This window comes from Dipodomys spectabilis, unplaced genomic scaffold (assembly GCF_019054845.1).
Source record: "Dipodomys spectabilis isolate Male_0828 unplaced genomic scaffold, ASM1905484v1 ptg000050l, whole genome shotgun sequence".
In the NCBI taxonomy this organism is placed as follows: domain Eukaryota; kingdom Metazoa; phylum Chordata; class Mammalia; order Rodentia; family Heteromyidae; genus Dipodomys; species Dipodomys spectabilis.
Window position 1 is genome coordinate 1,220,275 of NW_024870727.1, and position 23,395 is coordinate 1,243,669.

Genomic DNA, 23,395 nt, shown 5'->3' on the forward strand with positions numbered 1-23,395 from the left:
CACAAATGCCTATTAAAAGGCTCATTAGGCTTTTAAATACTGAATAGCTTTGATAATAGGACATGCTAGTGAATGAATTAAAATGAGTCAACATCGTATTTTTATATTATATTATCTTTCATTCAACAGTTAACAAATATTTATTGAATACTTGCCATGTGTCAGACAAATGATTTAAAACAGTAAAAATCCCTGCCTTTATAAAGCTTGGTTTTTTTACTGTAACAATTTAAAATATGTAAGTTATGTGCTATAGATGAAGATAAGAAGTGTTACAGGAAAACATAAGGCAGGAAAGGATAGAAAGTGGAGAAGATGGAATTATCATTTCAGTGGTTAAAAAGTCTCTGACAATTTGTGAACTACATGGAAGGATACTAGCAAGGTGAGAAAGACCCCTCCTTGGGTCTCCTAAGAAGTAGCCAGGAGACCATCAGAGTTGAACAAGACTGTACAAGAGGAGAGTAATAGATGAACTCAGATTATGGAGGTTCTAGGAGAGCATGTTAAGGATTTTGGTTTCTATTATGAGAGAGCTGGATTTGCAGAAAGGGAGTATAATGATCTAACTTGCCAGTGAAAGGAGTACTTTGATTACTTTGTTAGAAATAATCTGTAGTGAGGAGAGAGACGTAAAAATGGAGAGGCATGTAAGAGTTGAGGTGACAGATCAAGGTAATTTGGATTAATATGGTAGAAAGAGGGTGTCAGATGATACAGTAGTTCTATTTTGAAGTAAAGGTCAATTAGACCTTTACTGATTGATTAGAAATACAGAAGGAGGAAGGAAAAAAGAAATTTTCTAGACTTTAGGTTGCGCATCTGAAGAAATTATTGTTAATTGAAGAGAAATGATTATGGGTGAAATACATTTGGAGAAAAATCAGGTTTTCTATAGAATATGCAGTTTAAGATACATAGAAGACAACTAAGTGAAATGTCCAATAGGCAGCTAGGGTAGAAATATAAGGAGTTTTGTGTTTACCAAAGATATTTAAAGCCCTGACATTTGATGAATTAATCCAGGAAGTGAGTGTGGAAAGAGCAGTGAAAGGTGATATAAGGAATAAACAGGAGAGAAGGAGAATAAGGAAATAGGAGCTAAAAAGAAAAAAAAAGATATTGGTGCTCTGGAGGCAAGCAGAAAAAGTATTTAAAGGACAAAGGAGAGACAGAATCAACTGTGTTAAATCAACTGATACAAATAAAGTGAGACTTGAGAATATTTTGATCTAATAGAGGTTTTTGATAACCTAGATTAAAAAATTTTGTGGCATTATGTGGACCAAAGTCTAATTAAAGTGAGTTTAAGAAAGTTAGTGTTGGAATTTTAATTGGTTCATTGCTCAAGGCTTTGTCTTTAGCTGATAGGGATATATTTGGGGGGAGTTAGAAACTTTGGGCTGTGGGGTCTAGCTGGAGAAAGTGAGGGTTACTGTATGCATATCTTTGAAGAATATACTTTGTCCCTTCCTGTCTCCCTCTCTGTACTACCTAATTGCTTCTCCTTCAGCCCAAATCATTGACTCCTTCTGACCTTGGACTGAAATCTTTGAAACCATGAGCCAAAAGAAATCTGTTTTCTTTCTAATTTTTTTCTCTTGTGTATTTGTAGCCGCAACAACAAAAATGATGCCCAAAATAGAAAGGAAAGAAAATAATTGAAGTGTGCATATAGGAAGACTTTTAATCTTACTATAAAGCAAAGAAGAAAAATGAATAAATTTCTATAAGGAATGAAATCAAGTGAAGGTTCTTGAAAGGGCTGAATTACAGCCAACATTTAGGCTAATAGTAAAGGTTTCAGAGAAGAAAAATGCCATGATGGCATGTTGGAACACTGTTTTGGGTGGTCATAAGAAGTAATGCATAAGTGAAGGGATTGTTCTCACATAGGTGCTGCGCAGCTCATTTACAGAATAAGACCAAAGGTGCTATTTTTGGGCACAGATGTTGGTAGGTGGATAGATATGACACTGGAAAACTGAACGAGTACTTTTATAGTCGCATGTGGATTTTCTTCAATGAAATGAGAATTAAGGGCATCAGTTGAGAGTAATAATGCAGTAGAGGCTAGAGATAGTGAAAATAATAAGATAAAAAGTAGAATATTACATTTTGCAGTTAACTAGGCAAGTGTAATATGTTTGCCCTTAGGCCCACCTAAGGTTATGGCTATGAATAAAACAAGAGACTATTTTCTATTCACTATGTTTGTATCCATCTGTATTCAACTACATGGGTACATGTGCAAAGTAAATGGAAAGTTAAAATTAACCAGGGTTGAAGTTTTGCCAAATGAGTGCATAACATAGGAGAGAGGCAAAGGAATCAATTAATACATATAAAAGAATGGTAAGAGAAAAGGTAGAGATAGGAATAAGACAAGGGACAATAAAAATATGAGTAATGAATTGAAGATTTTTGGTGTTGTTTAGTTTTTGGTAAGATACAAGAGAGAATGAGAGATGGTAGTCACAGAGTGAGAGAGTGAAAATTTAGATTATGGACATGATGGTGGTTTTAGAGACAAGCTTGGAGGTAGGAAGCTGAGAGTAAGTGGATGAGAGTGGAAGTGGAAAGGAGTTTCACAGATGGAAAGGGCAGAGATTTGGTAGGCTTGTGAATGGATATATTGTAGTTACTCAAAAATGTACAAATTCACCTAGATGATGCAAAGATACCAAGGCATTAAGTATGTATACTACTTCTTTCCTCTTCATGCACAAATCGAATGTTTTTCACTGCAATTTCACTATGGCCATATGGAGTTAAGGAATCACTGATACCATGTACCCATGCTGCTAGATGCCCCTCCTCTATACTTCCATATTATACTTAAGACATGTTGTTTTCTTTTTCTTTTTTAAAATATAATTTTGTTATTATTAAGTTGTTTTACAGAGGGGTTACCATTTCATCAATATGGTAGTGAGGATGTTATCCATTCCTTCACTTTCTTCCAGTTTGTCTCTCCTGAACCTGCCCACAAGTTCATTTTTTGCATAGTATATATTGAATACCATGACTGTATTCTTCCTCCCTCAATTTCTTTCTTTTTTGTCTGACCTGAAGCTGGAACTAAGGGTCTAGGTGCTGTCCCAGAGCTTTGTTGCTCAAGGCTGGTGCTCCACAGCTCCACTTTCTATTTTATGATGGTTAATTGGAGGTAAGAGTCTCATGGACTTCTTTCTGGGTTTGAACCATGAGCCTCAGATCTCAGCCTCCTGAGTAGCTAGGATTGCAGGTGTGAGCCACTGGTGTCTAACTCTTCCCCTCCCTTTCTGCATCTCCTTTTTCCCTCTTTGAAAAAAAGAACTAACAAACCCAAAGCAAAAACCAAACACCACCACCACCAACAACAACAACAAAAACCATGTTTCCATTTCCTGAAATCCATTTTGATAAATAGTATTTTAAATGTTCAGAGGAGTTACGTATAGGGTTCTTCCTTTAGTCTGACTCTGTGTGAGTGTCTAAGTTATTATGTTGTATTTTAGATCTACCTTCCACATATAAGAGAAACCATGCTATATTTGTCTCTCTGAGTTTGGCTTATTGCACTTAACATGATTTTTTTCTATGTCCATTTCCCTGCAAATAACAGAATATTATTCTTCCTAATGAAAAAATAAAATTTCATTGTATATAGATACACAATGAAAAAAATGATCAAAAAACTGATCGACTCATCTCTTGTAGGGCATCTAGGTTGTTTCCATAACTTGGCTATTGTGAATAATGCAGCCATGAATATGGATGTTCAGTGTGGTTTGTGATGTCCTGGGTAGATACCTAGCTTACATTCTCACCTAAATAGGACCCCTTTTCCCCCATATCCCTATCAGCATTTATTGTTTGAATTCTCTTGATATTGGCCAATCTAGCTGGGTTGAGATGGAATCTCAAAGTTGTTTTGATTTGCATTTCCTTTATGGCCAGGAATATTGAGCACTTCCTCCTGTGTTTATTTGCCATTCTCACCTCTTCTGAGAAGTCTCTCTTTAGCTCCTTTGCCCATTTTGATTGGTGTATTAGTTTTTTGGGGGGTTAATTTTTTGAATTCCTTGTATATTTTGGATATGAAGCCTTTGTCAGATGTATTGTTGGTAAAGATCTTCTCCCAGTCTGTTGGTTGTCTTTCTAGTTTAGTAATTATATCCTTTGTTGTGCAGAAAATTTTTATTTTGATGAAATCTCACTTATCAAGTCTCTCTCCCATCTGCTGTGCCCCTGAGACTCTTTTCAAAAAGTTCTTGCCTATGCCTATAAATTCTAATGTTTCTCCCACTTGATCTTGCAATTGTTTCAAAGTTTCAGGTCTAACACTGAGGTCTTTGGTCCACTTGAGTTGATATTGATGCATGGTGACAAACAGGGATCCAATTTTAATATTCTACTTATGGATGTCCAGTTTTCCCAGCACCAGTTACTGAAGAGGCTATCTTTTCTCTGCTGTATATATTTTGCTCTCTTGTCATAATAGCAGATAACTCTAAGTATATTCTTTATTTCTGGGTCTTATACTCTCTTCCATTGATCTTTGGGTCCGTTTTTGTGTCAGTACCAAACTGTTTCTATTATAGCTCTGTAGTGGAGCTTGAGTTCTGGAACTGTGATACTACCAGCATTGTGTGTGTGTGTTTTTTTCCCACCTAAAATTGCTTTGACTGTTTCAGGTCTTTTGTTGTTTTGTATGTATTTTAGATTGTTTTTCTGTCTCAGTGAAGAATGCCAATGGTATTTTGATGGGGAATGCATTAAATTTGCTGATCACTTTTGGCAGACAAGTCATCTTGTTATCTGCTTTCCTAACTGAACCTCAGGCTCTTAAAGGACAGCCATTATTATTAGCCATGGCAACCTCAAGGGCTAGCACAGTAAGCTGCTAGTGCTCAGTAGCTATTTGTTTCTTATAGCATGGAAGATAGCAGTGTCTGACAGAGTTTGAGTCTAGTTTCAAATTTCTACTGTTAACTATATATACTGGTGAAAAAAGACATTTAGACCCATTTCCTGACTTGTAAAATAAGAATAACAATTCACCTCTTACCAAGTGGATGATACCTTGTTATATCAATAAGAAAGTATAGGCATATAGAAAATTCTTAGGAAGCTTTAACTACTTGTGATTAAGACGATAAAATTACATATTTGGGTTATTCCCAGTTGGGACTTCCATACTAGCCTGGCTGTGCTGAAGTTCTTTGGAGGAAAAAGGGACTGGGAGGAAACTGACTCCAGTCTCTAGGGATCCAGTGGCATGCCCAGTGAAAAGATGATTAAAGAGGAATTTTTATTTGTTTCTGCTATTAATCCATAGTTGCAATTTTGTTTTTTGTTTTTTTTTTTAGTATTTTTTATTGTACAGATACTGTACAGAGGGGTTAAATGAGTAATGTAATGAGTACAATTTCCTATCAAGCATTGTTACCCCCTCTGTTTTTCCCCTACTATTCCTTCCTTCCCCACCTGCCCAACTCCTCTCCCCCCACCGCAGGTTGTAAAGTTCGTTTTCATCATAGTGTCTTGTACATCTCATTTTTACAATGGGTCAACCTGTATCCTTATTTCAACATTTTGTTATTTCCCTTCCTCTCCCCAAATTAGAAAAATGTATATACCAGATGCAGAGCACCGGAATCAAATACAGTGACAATAGGGGTTATACCATGGGGGAAGAACATGCAAAAGAAACAAAAAAATCACATAGTACATTATAAATACATTAAAAACAACAGCAAGAAAGACAAAACCTCCTGTGTCCCTATCTTGGGGTTTTTTTTTTGCTCAGCATCATCTTATATGGTTATATTTACATGGCTTTTGACCTTTTCTGCTTGTCCTAGAAATATACTAGTTATTGGAAATAAAGGATTTTGATTTTTATTAGCAGAACAGACTTCTGGAGTTCTCTGAGACAAAGATGTGTATAGTTATGTCATTGAAGCCCAGGGACTGTGTCTCCATCTCCATAATCACCCAATAAACTAAAATAGTCTTGCTACTTCTTGCTTCCTTTGTCAAGGATTGCATTGTTATATTACATGTTGATTGAATCAGAGCATATAGATAAAATACACACTCATTTGTAAGTGTAAAAACTATTATTTCATAAAATTTACGCTTGAAGAACTGTTCATTCTTTGTATGTTGTTTTCAAGAAAACAAGGAGAAAGAGATGAGCTAAAAGGCATTCTCTCACATACACAATATAGCCTTTCTTTGCTTCTTATTAAACCCCTTTGACTGACCATCAAGCCACGCTGTGGATCATCAGTTTCACCTCTGTCTGTACTGTGTATTTTCTCTGAGAGCTCAGAGCTCACTGCTCAGAGGCACTGAGGGCTGAAATAATGAGTCTAGACTGCTCATTTTCTCTGCCTAGCAGATGGGAGTGCCTGCCATGTGGCCAGACTGCCTCTCTTGAGGTTGGACAGTGGTGGTATATTCAGATACTCTTTCTTTCTAAGGGTCACAAGGTTACACAATTAAGGAAGAGTGTGAATCAAAACATTCCAATGTCAACCCCCAAAGCAGCTGAAACAGGACTCTTGTACCTAAGGTTAGAATCTTAGTGTACTCAACTTGAACTGGCAGCTATAACAACAACAAAGGTTTATTTCATTGACTCTAACAAGTTTCTGAAGCAGTACAGGTATTTCTTGTTGGCTGGTTACTTGGTTGTATTACAACACAGGTGTTTGAGTTTTGGAGATCACTTTAGTTGCAGCAAACAGCAGCCAAATGCTTAGTTTCCCTAAAGTAAATATGCACATACCAGTGTGTGGATGATTTTCTGGGGTTAATTCTCTTAATGTAATAATCATATTTAATTAGAAACTTTTCTAATTGTTCTATTGGTACTTGTTATAGGCTCCAACCTCTCCTATGTCCAGGTGTCCCTGTAGAAGGAACCAATTTCCTTTCTTTTTTACAGCTTTAGAGGAATTTTGATACTGGAGAAACATCTGCAGTATGAGTCAGAACACCTTGATTTTAGCCCTATAGGAGTTAGGAACCTGGAACATGTGTAGTTGGGGGAGGAGGAGGGGTATTGGAAGGTCAAGGGGAGGGGAGGAAGAGGATTAGAGCAGTCAGTGTGCATAAGTGAAATTGGAATCAGGTAACTCGATGAGATGGGTTAGGTTAGGAGAGATGGAGGAGAATGATGGAAAGGGGTGAAATTGATCAAGATGCATTGTACTCATAACCTGACAGTTTAAATTGAAATCCTTTTGTACAAATAGTTAAGAGTGATTTAAAAAATGAATGGTTTTGGGAAAACATATCACATATGCCCAAGTTTCCTATTTAGCAGAATAAACAATTGAGCTATTTTTAAAATTTGTTTCTGCAGAAACAATATAGCAGTGATTAGGACCTTTCATGGGAGGTAAGTTTCAACCCTCGATTGAGAATTGAAGAAATGTACAACTTAGGTCCTCTGTTTAATTTCTTATAAAGTAAAGATTACAATGTACTTACTTTAAAATGATCAGCACATTCTGTGGTACAATGAGCTAGGATCTTTAGAAAGATTTATGCAGCGAATTTTATTCTATCCATCAGTAATATAATGAAGACTTTAGAACACTGCCGTGTAGCACAGTACTTATTTTTTTATTTCTTTTGTTGTTCTTCTTATTATTATTAGATCTTCCAAGAGTTTTTCAGTTTAAACTTCTTCTTGTAGTATTTTATTTACTATCCCTTACTTCTTTAGTTCTTCCTATCATCCAGAAGTTCTTTTGAGTGCACAGGACAGCTACTGTAATTTGGAGGTGAAATGTCTCCCAAAGGCCTACACATTCAAACTTGGTTCCCATGATTGCTCTCTTGGGAGGTGGCTCTTATGAGAGGTGTCAAAGAGGATTTGTCATTGCAGATTGTGGGTTGTGGAACCCCTGTATCTTTGGCATCCCACTTTGCTTGATTGCACATCCTGTCATTATGTGTTTCTATAACAAGGACTAAAACTATGTGACCTACTGATCATGGGCTGAAACCTCCAAAACTATGACCCCAAATAAAGCTTTTCTTTTTATAAGCTGATTATAACAGGTATTTTTTTACAGAGGGAAAGATGACTGACACACAGGTAGCAAAGAATTACTCTGACCTTGATGATAAGTATGAGGAAGCAATTAAAGGCTGCTTCGTGAGTTTCATGGTACTGTTTTCTGTTTTCCTTGCCAAATTAACACATGTTGGCAATGGTGATGGTTCTGGTTCCATGCAACCCATAACTTGTCAATGGAAAATCTCAATATCTAGTCTGCTGCCTCAAATCAATATTTTTCTAGACCATAAGAATTAGCAAAATTTTGCCCTAACTACCTATCTGGCTACATACAAATAAAACTCTTCTGAATGCAACTATGTTCATTTCCCTCTTTCCTTTGTCTCATGATTTCTGTTGTAATCTTTCTCATCCTGGAAGATCCATATCAAATATGACTTTTTCCTCATGGTTTTCCTAGTCTGAATATTTACTTTCTATCTCTCACTCCAGAGCCCAATGATGTTATGTCTTATGACAACATACCTCGTATCCATTCCTGCTGACAGGTATTAATATACTTGGTATAACCACTCTACCTAAATGGTAAGTGCCTGGAAGACAGGGATTGACTATATCTGAATCACGTATAGATTTTAGCACCAGGTGTGAAATACACTTCAACCAAAAATTGTTAAATTACTATTTTGTTTCCATAATTTTTACAATCTCATGGTTACTATATTTCCCATTATTCCCCTTGCTCTACATTATACTCTCATTTTAATGTTCCTAGATATTAATTTCAAAATCCCCATACATTTCCCCCTCCTTCCCTTTTCTTTTGTTGAAGGTTATTTTCATTGACAAAATCTGCCATGATACACTTCATTTGTCTGCTCTCTTCAGCTAACGTGCAAGCTATTTTAAGACTGCAGTATAAGGTGGCAACAGCTATTTATAAAATCACAAGCAGTCCTGAATTCCCTTGTAGGTCACATGCCTATCTATCTCTATTTATGTTTCAAAGAGGTGTTTTCTACGAGCCTGAGTGATTCACACTTTTCCTATCATACCATCTACTCAATTAATTTTATTAATCATTAAGATTTTCATTGTATTATTTCCCCAACTTTTATTTTCACATTTGAGTTGGCTTACTTTCTTATTCACATAAGAAGCAAAGGAGAGGAAATCCCACTAAGCTATGTAAATATTCTTTTATGATTTGGACCTTGAAAAATGAGAGTTTCATTATGGGTAGAAAAATGAATATTATGCCCCCGTGGTTTGGCAAGAGAAATGTGTCACTTTATAAAATCTTAAGCATTTTCTTTAAATGTCATATATAAACCACACCTGCTATTGGAAAACATGATATGAACAATTCAACTATACTTATTGCTGTACATAACAGTTTTATCTTGAGTGCTAGTAAGTTGAATTAAACTTGGATCAGCTCACATGTACTGCAGACACACATAATGCATTAATTCTATGAGAATGACACATTCATAACTTCAGGTCTTATTGTATAATGAGATTCATTACTTCAGGTCTTTCAAGGGCTTCCAAACTCAACCTCCTGACACTTTCCTTTCCTACTTCTGTCCAACCACATTTTTGCCAAGGCTATAATTTTAAAGATAATATCATGTCTCACCTTCCTAAAAATCTTTTAGAGATTGTTCATTATATACAGCATGGGGTCCAAAACTCATTTGTGTGGTCCCAAAGACTCTTATGCTCCAGACAAATGTCTCTAGCCTCATGAATTCAATATGAATTTTATCTTAGCAACAAAAACTACACTCTTTCTTTTCTTTTAGCACATTGGAGACCTTTCTGTGCCTTAGAGCCTGTGAATAAAAACTCCAGTTTCTTGGAAAACTCTGCTCCCCCTGTTACCTCTTGCCTTCATGACATATCTACCATTGCCTGTTATGAAATGGTAGATGTAAAAAGGACTAGTAGAGCTTGCTACTGAACAGGGCTCAGTAAACACATGATCAACAAATGACCAAACAACTTACTTAGCAAATTTAAGGAAAATGTGTGCCTTAGAAGTAGATTCTTTTCTGGCAATTTTATGTCAGTTTAATCAAAGATGGACTGATTCATGCATAATGTGTTTCCTCCATTTATATTTTTAGTCATTATCTTCAAAGACTTACATGAGGGAGTTTTAATTTAACATGTCCATTTATAAGCATAATGTATATTGATCAGAATAAACCCTTTCCAACCATATTCTTTTTTAAAACTTGCCTAAAGTAATTTTTGAAATTTTGTATTTTGTTTTAAGTATTTGTACAGAAGTATTTCAATTAGTTTTCCTCCCCTTGTGCTTGTTCTGGGGCTTGAACTCAGGGCTTGCATGCTGACCCTTAACATTTTCAAAGTAGCATTCTACCACTTGGGACCCAGCTCCCCTTCCAGCTTTTTGGTGGACAATTGGAGATGAAAGTCTCATGAACTTTCTTATATATCACCCTGTACCAGAATCAACTCTAAATGGATCAAAGACCTCGAAGTCAAAGCAGACACCCTGAAAACATTATAGGACAAAATAGGAGAAACCCTAGGTCTCTTTGGCACAGGCCAAGGAAACCCAGAAACCCAACAAATCAAAGAAAGGTTGGACAAATGGGATTGCATGAAATTGCAGAGCTTCTGCATGGCAAAGGATATAGCTAGCAAGATCAATAGAAAGCCCACAGATTGGGAGAAGATCTTCACTAGCCATACAATGGACAAGGGTCTCATATCTAAAATCTTGCCCAAACTGGCTTTTAAATTCAAACTTCAGATCTCAGATTTATGAGTAGCTAGACTTATATGTGTGAGCCGCCAGCACCTAGATTCTAATATTGTTTTTATACATGAAAGTAAATATGTGTTTCCCCCATTTTTTTAAATTGTGAAAATACCATAAAGAGGGGTTACAGTTATATGAGCAAGGTAATTACTACATTTCTAATCAAGCATTGTTGCCTCCTCCTTTGTTTCCCCTTCCCATCCTTTCTCATCTCCCCCGCACTGTCCCCCCCCCCAGCACCAAAGTTGTAAAGTTCATTTTTCTTTTTCTTTTTTGTGAAAATAATGTACAGAGGGTTACAATTACATGGCAAGATAATGAGTACATTTCTTATCAAGCATTGTAGCCTCCTCCTTTGTTTCCCCTTCCCATCCATTCCCATCCTCCCCCTGCCCCCCATCCTCCTCCCCCCCTCCCCCTCACCAAAGTTGTAAAGTTCGTTTTTTGACCTAACGTCTTGTACATCTCATTGTTGCAATGGGTCCACCTGTATCCCTGTTTAAACAATTTGTTTTTTCCCTTCCCTTCCCCAAATTATACCAACATCAAATACAGTGAAAACAGGGTTTATACCGTGGGAGAGGGACATACAAAGCAACAAAGAAATCATCTTATAAATATATTAGAAACAATAGCAAGAAAGAAAAACCATCTGAGTCCTTATCTTGGGGTTCATTTCACCTAACATCAACTTAACTGACCTTTTCTGCTTGTCTCAGACATATACTAGTTATTGCAAATAAGGGAAACCATGGGACCTATGTTTCTTTGGGCCTGGCTCACTTCACTTAATATAATTTTTTCCAAGCCTTTCCATTTCCTAACAAATGGGGCAACGTCATTCTTTCTGATGGAGGCATAGAATTCCATTGTGTATATATACCACATTTTCTTGATCCATTCATCTACTGAGGGGCATCTGGGTTGGTTCCATATCTTAGCTATGGTGAATAAGCTGCAATAAACATAGTCATGCTGGTAGCTTTAGTTTGGTCTTGTTTGTGATCATTTGGGTAAATGCCCAAAAGTGGGATTGCTGGGTCATAGGGGAGCTCTATGTGAAGTCTTTTGAGGAACCTCCATACTGCTTTACAAAGTGGTTCAACAAGTTTACACTCCCACTGACAATGCAGTAGGATTCCCTTCTGTCCACATCCCCACATCTGTTGTTATTAGAGTTCTTGATTATAGCTATTCTAACTGGGGTGAGGTGGTATCTCAGTGTTATTTTGATTTGCATTTCTTTTATGGCTAGAGAGGTTGAGCATTTCTTCATATGTCTATTGGAAAGACAGTCTCTTCAATAAATGGTGCTGGCAAAATTGATTAATCACTCGTAGAAAACTAAAGCTAGATCCTTATATATCACCCTGCACCAGAATCAACTCCAAGTGTTTTCCCTTCTTCAAGGCTTTCAGGATCCAGGGAAGACCCTTCCTTCTCAGAAACCTTACAGTTATTATTTCCCAAGGTTCCTGCTTTATCACACTGGGGTAGGAAAAGAAATTGACATTTAATCAGAAAGCAGATACTCAGAGATATGAAATCATGGGGGATAGAGATTCTGGTGAGCATGTATATTAATGTATCAGGGTTGCCATGATAGACACTTATCCCTTCACTGTTAAGAATGGTAGGAATCCACAATCAAGATCTAGCAATGTTAATTTCTTTTAAGGTTTGTCTTTGATAGTAGATGGGAGTTTTCCACCTGTGTCTTTACAGGGTGTCTTAGTTTATTTTGTGCTACAATAAAATACCCAAGACTGTATAGCATTTATTTTCTCATTGTTCTGGAAGCTGAGAAATCCAAATCAAGGCATGAGAATTTAAGGCATCTAACCATGGTAGAAAGCAGAAGGGTAAGTGAGCCCAATATAGCATGAAGCCTGTTATAAGGGCCTCAATCCTATCTCAAAGGAAGGAACCTACATTATCTAATCACTTCTGAAGCCCCGTCCCCCCATCACCTCCTGATACCATCACTATCCTGATACCATTTTGGCAACACCAAAATTTTGGAGGAAAAACATTCAGGCAATAGTTCCCTTTGTGAGTATCTGTGTCCTAATCCCTTCTTCCTATGAAAATACCTGTCATATTGGGTTAGGGCTAATATCCTCCTTTTAGCCTAATTTCCTCCTCAAAGACTATTCTCAACTTTAGTCACATTCTAAGGTTTCTGTAGCTGCAACATCAACATATAAATTTTCAGAAACTATAATTCAGCCCCTAACATAGTGGTAATTGGAACAACAGTGGCTACTCATAAGAACTCCAAGAATTTAGTTGGCAATTTTGGCCTTGGCACTTTTCAGAGCTTCTCTTCATGATAGACTTTTACTGAATGTTTTGAAACTAAATGATAGAGTCTACTTAGAGATCAAATAAGATTCTAGTTATATTCTTTCAGCATGTAAGTTTTTCCTCTCAGATGTTAATTTTGTCAACACTATTGAATACTCATTTAAATAATTATTGAAAATACTGCCCAGAATCAGAAGATAGGGCCTTCCATTGTAAATTAGCAATATGCATGATTTTTAGCTATTTAGCTAATATTAAACATTTCTCTGTAAAGATGTTTCATTAAACGTTTATTTTATCAAAGGTATTAATGAAATTTTATGTGCTCATTAGCAAACCAATTTCTAGGAAATATTTGAGATAATTCTTGAAGTATGGACACATTAGATAGGTTCATAGCATCATGTCATTCCTGACATTGTTGAAAATTGAGATTATTGTTACAAATCCAAAGACCAAAATCAGCTAGTTTACCTGTTCTCAAGGAACTACGCTAGTTCCTAGAATTGCCATTTTTCAAAGTTTCTACAAGATATGTTTTAAGTAATCTTATTAGGATTATTATTCTAGTGTTGAGGATTAAACCCAGGGTCTTCTACATGCTAGCCAAGCATTCTACCACTGAATTATATCCTATGATGTGACCTTTCTGGAACATTGACATCTACTATTGCTGCTGTTCTGAAGCTTTGTAAAGACACATACATAGCTACATTGAGCCTTCAAATAGAGCTAAAATATACAAGCCAGTAAGGCTATGTCATACACATATATTTGCATTGACTGGAATAATAAGAGAAATAGGGGAGATTGTTCCAGCATAACTGCTCTGTAGTATTTGTCCTGACAGAAAGATGGCAGGAAAAGCTTTCAGACAAGCCGGATGGCTTGTGTGGTCTCTCTCAAGTTACTTCTGGAGCATTAAATTACATTATTTACACGCTCCTATATTCAGGATTCGTTCTCATTCACTCAAACTCTGTGGGAGCAAGGACTGTGCTTGTCTTGTTTGCTGCCCTATTGCCAACACTCAGAGCAATTTCTGGTAATAATCAAATTCAGATTCTTTTTGTTTTTTGGTCGGTTGTGGGGCTTGAACTCTGGACTTGGACGCTGTCCCTGAGCTATTCAGATCAAGGCAAGCACTCTACCACTTGAACCACAGCACCACTTCTGGTTTTCTAGTGGTTTATTGGACATAAGAGTCTCATGGACTTTCCTGCCTGAGCTAGCTTTGAACTGCGATCCTCATATCTCAGCCTCCTGAGTAGTTAGGATTACAAGCATGAACCACCAGCCCCTGGCTCCAAATTCAGATTGCTTAGGCTAAATTTGCTCCTATATCAAATGATACTACCAATATTTGTTCTTCCTAACCTTAAAATCAGAGACACCATATAAAGGCAATTTGTAAATCATAAAGTGGCTTGTGAAAATTCCTTAAATGTATAAAATGATGAAGGATGTGTTATGAATGAAAGGAAGAAATACATGGAAACAGTATGTAGTAGAGTCTTCATATTATGAAAGGACTTTGATGAAGAACCAGTCATTAAAGGAATGAGCTTGTTTATTGGGATGCTGAAGGGGTAACAATGTTCAACAAGAAATGTACTCATAACCTTAGTTATGTAACTATAACCCCTCTGTACATCACCTTTACAATAAATTAAAAATATATAAAATTAATATTTTTCTTGTGAACAAATTGAATTTTTAAAAGAAATTGAAAATATTTACACTTGAAGGCAGATATAAACCCCTCCTCTCATGTTAATGAACTCTATTAAAGTTTTGACTCCTCATCTCTTCAGATGAGTCCTTTCTATGAGATGAGTCCTTTGGTGAAACCTTAAAGGTTGCTAAGAATTCCTTGTAGTGCTTTGTTTAAATAATCACATGAAAAGATCCCTCTTCAACTCCTCCATCAGCAAACAAATGTCACAAAGCAGAATTAATTTTATCCCTTTTGGGAAACCACTCTTGTACTTTCAATGGCATTAAGCAATGAACCGTTTAATGGCAAGGTCACAGCTTCATTTTCTATCAAACAACTATCCCTTCCCATGTATGATACACCAACCACATTTCTTGATTAGGGCAAAATGTTTTATTAAAATTATTTCTATTGTTCTTTTTTTAAATAGATGGTCCTTTGTGACAATAAAAATTACCTGGAACATACAAATCTTTAGGGCATGCATTGTGTAATTGTACTAATAAAGCTTACCGTGTACTATTTTAACTTCCTTCCTATAAAGCCTAGCATTATTGTTTATATAATGCAGTTCTTTCCTTTCTTGCCTCCCTCCTTGTGTCCCTTCTCATCCTTCTTTCCTTCCCTCCCTTTCTCCTTCCCTCCTTTCTCTCTATCCCTCATTTGCACCATTTTTCATCTCCCTCCCTTCCTCCCTCCCTCCCTCCCTCTCTCCCTCCCTCCTTCCTTCCTTCCCTCCTTCCTTCCTTCCTTCCTTCCTTCCTTCCTTCCTTCCTTCCTTCCTTCCTTCCTTCCTTCCTTCCTTCCTTCCTTCCTTCCTTCCTTCCTTCTATATATTGGATATTTCAAAAAGTAGTAGCAGAAACAAATCTCACATGGGAGGCTTTTCTCAATCTTCTGAAGACACAGGTGCCCGGCTGGCACAGATTTTACAGAGAAAACAGAACAATATTTATAACTCCACTCTCTCTACTATGATCTTTTACCAAGCCATTTTTGGTAAAAAAGGAAGAAAATATAACTTGTAGAAAACAGGCATGAACATCCCTGTTGTTTAACTTCAGATTATCCTTTTGTAACTCAGACTTGTACTTTCAGCTTTTACCCAGATTTCTAGTCTCTCAGTTGGCTTTACTTTACCTCTGTCTTCCACTTACTTTCTTCTCTGATACCTGAGACTTCTTTTTAAAATGGCAGTCTGATCACATCATTCATTCTGTATTCCTATAAAAAATCCACACATTGTTTCCAACTCTGACACCCATAAGAGCCAGTCATCATGTGATCCTGAACAAGTAATCAAATGATTTCAGTGTACCACATGGAACATCTCTGAATAGAGATTAATATTCCTTTATACTTTTTTGTTCCCCACTAGAGGTTCAGGTATAAAAGTACTATATATATAGAAAAGTGGCAAAGTAACAGAGTGTCCAAAGCAATTAAAGCATCACTTTTTATATCTTCCATTGGTCTGTCCCCTTCAGATGGACACCAACATCTCTAGCATCATTTTTATAGCCAACCCTTTTTTCATCCTGTTCCACCATCTTCTGTTCTTCTTCCATCCAATGCCTCAACTATGATGCATCCTTTATACAGCTCAAATACCTATTTTGTTTTTTATTGTAAAAATATCGTATAGAGGAGTTACAATTACATGGGCAAAATAATGAGTACATTTCTTTTTTTTTAATTTAATTTTATTATTTTGTGAACATACTGTACAGAGGTGTTACAATTACATGGGCAGGATAATGGGTACATTTCTTATCAAGCATTGCAGCCTCCTCCTTTGTTTACCCTTCACAATGAGTACATTTCTTATCAAGAATTGTTGCCTCCTCCTTCGTTTCCCCTTCCCATCCTATACCATCTCCCGCCCCCCCCCCCCCCCCCCCCCGCTTGCTCCCCTCCTCCCTCCTCGCCAAACTTGTAAAGTTCGTTTTTCTACATAATGACTTGTATATCCCATTGTTGCAATGGTCCACTTGTATAACTGTTTAAATGATTTGTTTTTTCTCTTCCCCTCTACAAATATACCAACATCAAATACAGTAAAAACATGGGTTATACCGTGGGAGAGGGACATACAAAGCAACAAAGAAATCATCTTATAAATATGTTAGAAACAATTACATGAAAGAAAAAAACATTTGAATATAATCTTGGGGTTCATTTCACCTAACATCAACTTATCTGACCTTTTCTGCTTGTCTCAGACATATACTAGTTATTGCAAATAAGGGAAACCATGGGACCTATGTTTCTTTGGGCCTGGCTTACTTCACTTAATATAATTTTTTCCAAGTCTTTCCATTTCCTAACAAATGGGGCAATGTCATTCTTTCTGACGGAGGCATAGAATTCCATTGTGTATATATATATATACCACATTTTCTTGATCCATTCATCTACTGAGGGGCATCTGGGTTGGTTCTATATCTTAGCTATGGTAAATAAGGCTGCAATAAACATAGTTGTGCTGGTAGCTTTAGTATGGTCTTGTTTGTGATCATCTGGGTAAATGCCCAAAAGTGGGAATGCTAGGTCATAGAGGAACTCTATATGAGTCTTTTGAGGAACCTCCATACATCTTTCCAAAGTGGTTGAACAAGTTTACACTCTCACCAACAATGCAGTAATGTTCCCTTCTGTCCACATCCCCTCCAGCATCTAAACATTCCTTTGTATCACAGCAAGAAAGCTTCATTGATCATGAGATGCTCATAGGAAAATTGTAAATGTACAACTCAGTTTCTTTGTACTCTGAAGGTTCTGTGTTGATGGTCAAGTGTGGCACAAAATTAGGTTGTAGCAACATCTTTTACTGCATTAATGTTAATGCCATTTTTAGTATCTATTAGGCCCCTAGAAAGTTTTATGTAAAATTCAATCTTTCTAATAACATGAATGACTTAAGGAATGAAATACATCATCCTCCTTTGATTCATAATTTGTTAAGGTCAGCATAAGATTTTTTTTTTTGGGTCCGGTCTGGGGCCTGAACTCTGGGCTTGGGTGCTATCCCTCAGCTCTTCAGCTCAAGGCTAGCACTCTACCACTTGAGCCACAGTGCCACTTCCGGCTTTTTTCTTTTTGCTTATGTGGTGCTGAGGAATTGAACCCAGGGCCTCATGCATGCAAGGCAAGCGCTCTGCCACTGACCACCTTCCCAGCCCAAGGCTAGCATAAGATTAATGGGACATTCTCTCAGAGAAGTATTTAGTATCTGATTATTTAATTTTTCCTTTTTTAATTATGAAAATACCATACAGAGGAGTTACAATTACATGGGCAAGATAATAAGAACATTTCTTATCAAGTTTTTTTGCCTCCTTTGTTTCCCCTTCCTATCCCTTCTCATCTTCCCCTACCCGTCCCCCCATATCCTCTCCCCACCAAAGTTGTAAAGTTCGTTTTTCGACATAACGACTTATACATCTCATTGTTGCAATGGGTCCACCTGTATCCCTATTTAAATTATTTGTTTTTTCCCTTCCCCTCCACAAATTATACCAACATCAAATACAATGAAAGCAGGGGATATATCGTGGGGGAGGGACATACAAAGCAACAAAAAAAAATCATCTTATAAATATGTTAGAAACAATCGCATGAAAGAAAAAACACTTGAATATTATCTTGGGGTTCATTTCACCTAACATCAACTTATCTGACCTTTTCTGCTTGTCTCAGACCTATACTAACTACTTCAAATAAGCAAAACCATGGAGCCTATGTTTCTTTGGGCCTGCCTTACTTCACTTAATATAATTTTTTCCAAGTCTATCCATTTCCTAACAAATGGGTAAATGTCATTCTTTCTGACAGAGGCATAGAATTCCATTGTGTATATATACCACATTTTCTTGATCCAAATTTCAAACTCTACTACAAAGCCATAGTAATCAGAACAGCTTGGTACTGGCACAAGAACAGACCTCAGGACCAATGGAATAGAATTGAAAACACAGAAATGAACCTACAGACCTATAGCCGTCTAATCTTTGATAAGAGAGCTAAAAAAATAGAATGGAAGAAAGACTGTCTCTTCAGTAAATGGTGCTGGCAAAATTGGTTAACTACTTGTAGAAAACTACAGCTAGATCCTTATATATCACCCTGCACCAGAATCTACTCCAAATGGATCAAAGACCTCGAAGTCAAAGCAGACACCATGAAAACATTACAGGATGGAATAGGAGAAACCCTAGGTCTCCTTGGCACAGGCCAAAATTTTCTTAATACAGACCCAGAAACACAACAAATCAAAGAAAGGTTGGACAAATGGGATTGCATGAAAATGCAGAGCTTCTGCGTGGCAAAGGACATTACTAGCAATATCAATAGAAAGCCCACAGATTGGGAGAAGATCTTCACTAGCCATACAACAGACAAGGGTCTCATATCCAAAATATACTTAGAACTCAAAAAATTAAATCCCCCAACAACAAATCCTGAAAGAAACAACTACCCGATAAATAAGTGGGTTAAAGACTTAAAGAGAAACTTCTCTGAAGAGAACAATGGCCAACAGGCATATGAAGAAATGCTCAACCTCCCTAGCCATAAAAGAAATGCAAATCAAAACAACATTAAGATACCACCTCACCCTAGTTAGAATGGCTACAATCAAGAACTTTAATAACAACAGACGCTGGAGGGGATGTGGACAGAAGAGAACCTTACTGCATTGTTTGTGGCAGTGTAAATTTGTTCAACCACTTTGGAAAGTAGTATGGAGCGTCCTCAAAAGAACCCACATAGAGATCCCCTATGACCTGGCAATCCTACTTTGGGCATTTACCCAAATGATCACAAACAAGACCATACTAAAGCTACCAGCACAACTATGTTTATTGAAGCCTTATTTACCATAGCTAAGATATGGAAAAAAACCCAGATGCCCCTCAGTAGATGTATCTGATTATTTATAGACAAAAAATATATAGATATAGAGCACTGTGGGTTCATAGCATCTTCAAAGGTCAAAACAATGCTGAATAAGGAAAACAGAAGAATCTGTAAGGATAATCAGGGTATTTGAATGGGTTCCACAAGGAGGGTTAATAGGAAAGCGAAGATGATGTGAATGGGTGAGATTCGATCTGAGTGTCAGGCTCTGTGTATATGAAGCAACAGGTACCTGTGATATGCAATGGATCATGAAGCCTTAATATTACCTTTTTACAGCCCTATGTTTCTGAGCAAGCTGCCATTTTAATGTCTCTGAGCCTCAGTCTGTTCACTTGTAAAATGGGATTTGTGTTAGATTTTTTGGGAGAATTTGTGATTATGTATGAAAGATACTTGACATATTACAAGACACAGAAGATAAAAAAAAATAACTTTCGAGATGGACTGTACTAAAGGGGTCTTGTTTCCTATGAGAGATGTTGTTGCTGGAGTTCTACTGTACTGTGGTATTCACAGTCAAGTGTTTATCTGTTTCCTGGTTCCAGGAATCAGCAATTGGTTTTGGGAAAAAGCTTTGGTAAGAGCTTGTCTGAAGTACATAGATTCTGCTTCCCAACAGAGCTGCAGTTGTGATGATAACATTGCTAAACCTGAGAGACAAGCCTTACCAAAGAGATAAGGCAATAGTCTTAAGAATAAAAATGATGGCTACTTTTGTTTCACTGTTTAACATTGTCAGGGGCAGGGACTGAAATAATTATCTTGTACAAAATTCTTTTTTTTTTTTTTTTGGTTGTGGAGCTTGAACTCTGGGCCTGGGTGCTGTCCCTCAGCTCTTCAGCTCAAGGTGAGCTGATCCTCAGATCTCAGCCTCCTGGGTAGCTAGGATTACAGGTATGAGCCAACAGTACCCGGCTCAAAATTCCTTTTTTTTAACTATGGTTTTTATTGTAAAATACTGTACAGAGGGGATACAGTTACATGAGCAAGGTAATGAGTACATTTCATATCAAGCAATGTTACCTCCTCCTTTGTTTTTCCCCTAACATCCCTTCCCTCCCACCTCCAGAATTACACTCCACCCCCTCCTCCCTGCCTAAATTGTAAAGTTCGTTTTTCAACATAGCCTTTGTACATCTTATTGTTACAATGGGTGAACCTGTATGACTATTTTAACATTTTGTTTTTTCCCTTCCCTTCCCCAAGTTAGAGAAGTGTATACACCCACACCAAATACAGTGAAAAATGAGTTATAATGTGGGGAAGGAACATACACAAAAAATCAAAAAATATCACATGGTACATTATAAATATGATAGGAACCAAAACAAAAAAGAAAAAATCACTTGTGTCCCTATCTTGGAGTTCATTTCTCTTAACATCATCTTATCTGGTCATATGTACATAGCTTTTGACATTTTCAGCTTGTGCAGACATATACTAGTTATTGCAAATAAGGAAAACCATGGGACATATGTTTCTTTGGGCCTGGCTTACTTCACTTAATATAAAATTTTCCAAGTCTTTCCATTTCCTAACAAATGGGGCAATGCCATTCTTTCTGATGGAGGCATAGAATTCCATCAGAGAGAGAGAGAGAGAGAGAGAGAGAGAGAGAGAGAGGTATACACACACAGAGACACAGACACAGACACACAGACACAGACACACACACACACAGACACACACACACACACACACACACACACACACACACATATCACATTTTCGTGATCCATTCATCTACTGAGGAGCATCTGAGTTGGTTCCATATCTTAGCTATGGTAAATAAGGCTGCAATAAACATAGTCATGCTGGTAGCTTTAGTTTGGTCTTGTTTGTGATCATTTGGGTAAATGCCCCAAAGTGAGATTGCTGGGTCATAGGGGAGCTCTATGTGGAGTCATTTGAGGAACCTCCATACTCCTTTCCAAAGTGGTTGAACAAGTTTCACTCCCACCAACAATGCAGTAAGATTCCCTTCTGTACACATCCCCTCCAGCATCTGTTGTTATTAGAGTTCTTGATTCTAACCATTCTAACTGGGGTCAGGTGGTATCTCAATGTTGTTTGATTTGCATTTCTTTTATGGCTAGAGAGGTTGGCTAGAGAGGTTGAGCAATGTCTGTTGGCCATTCTTATTTCCTCTTCAGAGAAGTTTCTCTTTAAATCTTTAGCCCATTATTTATTGGGCAGTTGTTTCTTTGAAAATTTGTTGTTGTGGTATTTGATTTTTTGTGTTCCAAGTATATTTTAGGTATGAGACCCTTGTCCATTGTATAACTAGTGAAGACCTTCTCCCAACCCGTGGGCTTTCTACTGATCTTGCTAGCTATGTCCTTTACCATGCAGAAGCTCTGCAATTTCATGCAATCCCATTTGTCCAACCTTTCTTTGATTTGTTGTGTTTCTGGGTCTCTATTAAGAAAATTTGGTCCTGTGCCAAGGAGACCTAGGATTTCTCCTATTTCATTCTTTAATGTTTTCAGGGTGTCTGCTTTGACTTCGAGGTTTTTGATCCATTTGGAGTTGATTCTGTTGCAGGATGATACATAAGGATCTAGCTTTAGTTTTCTACAGGTGACTAACCAATTTTACCACATCATATACTGAAGAGGCTGTCTTCCTTCCATTCTATTTTTTTTAGCTCCTTTATCAAAGATTAGGTGGCTATAGGTCTATAGGTTCATTTCTGGGTTTTCAATTCTATTCTATTGGTTCTCTGGTCTGTTCTTGTGCCAGTACCAAGCTGTTTTGATTACTATGGCTTTGTAGTAGAGTTTGAAATTTGGTATTGATATCACTCCAGCACTATTCTTTCTGTTAAGGATCGCTTTTGTTATTCAGGTCTTCTATTGTTCCATGTGAATTTTTGGATTGCTTCTTCTATTTCATTGAAGAATGAGGTTGGAATATTTATAGGCATTGCATTGAATTTGTACATAGACTTGGGAAGTATTGCCATTTTCACCATGTTGACCCTTCCAGTACAGGAGCATGGGAGGTTTTCCGCTTCCTAGGTTCTGTTTTGATTTCCTTTTTCAGGTTTTTAAAGTTTTCATTGTAGAGGACCTTCACTTGTTTAGTTAATTCCTAGGTATTTTATTTTTTGTATGGGGCTATTACAAAGGGAGTTGCTTTCCTAATTTCAGACACACTTTTCTCATTGTTGGCATACAGAAAAGCCATTGATTTTTGAGGGTTAATTTATAACCTGCTAGTTTGCCAAAGTTTCAAATCAGCTTGAGTAATTTGGGAGTGGAGTCTGTGGGATTCTTTAAATACAAGATCATGTCATGTGCAAAGAGGGAGAGTTTTACTTCTTCTTTCCCTATTTGGATCCCCTTTATGTTTGCATCTTGTCTTGTTGCTGTAGCTAGGCATTCTAATACTAAATTGAAGAGATGTGGAGAGAGTGGACATCCTTGCCTCATTCCTGAGTTTAGAGGAAATGGTTTTAGTTTTTCATCATTAAGCATAATGCTTGCTATATGTTTGTCATATACAGCCTTTATTGTATTGAGGAATGTTCCATGAATTCTGAGTTTCTCCAGAGCCTTCATCATAAAAGGGTGTTGGATCTTGTCAAATGCTTTTTCTGCATCTATTGAGATAACCATGTGGTTTTTAT

General features: G+C 37.1%; 1 protein-coding gene across 1 annotated transcript in view; it reads right to left on the bottom strand.

Annotated features, from left to right (window-relative positions):
* Kcnmb2 (potassium calcium-activated channel subfamily M regulatory beta subunit 2) overlaps positions 1-23,395 on the bottom strand; it is a 285,567-nt gene that overhangs the window by 132,756 nt on the left and 129,416 nt on the right. The window lies entirely within an intron of this gene.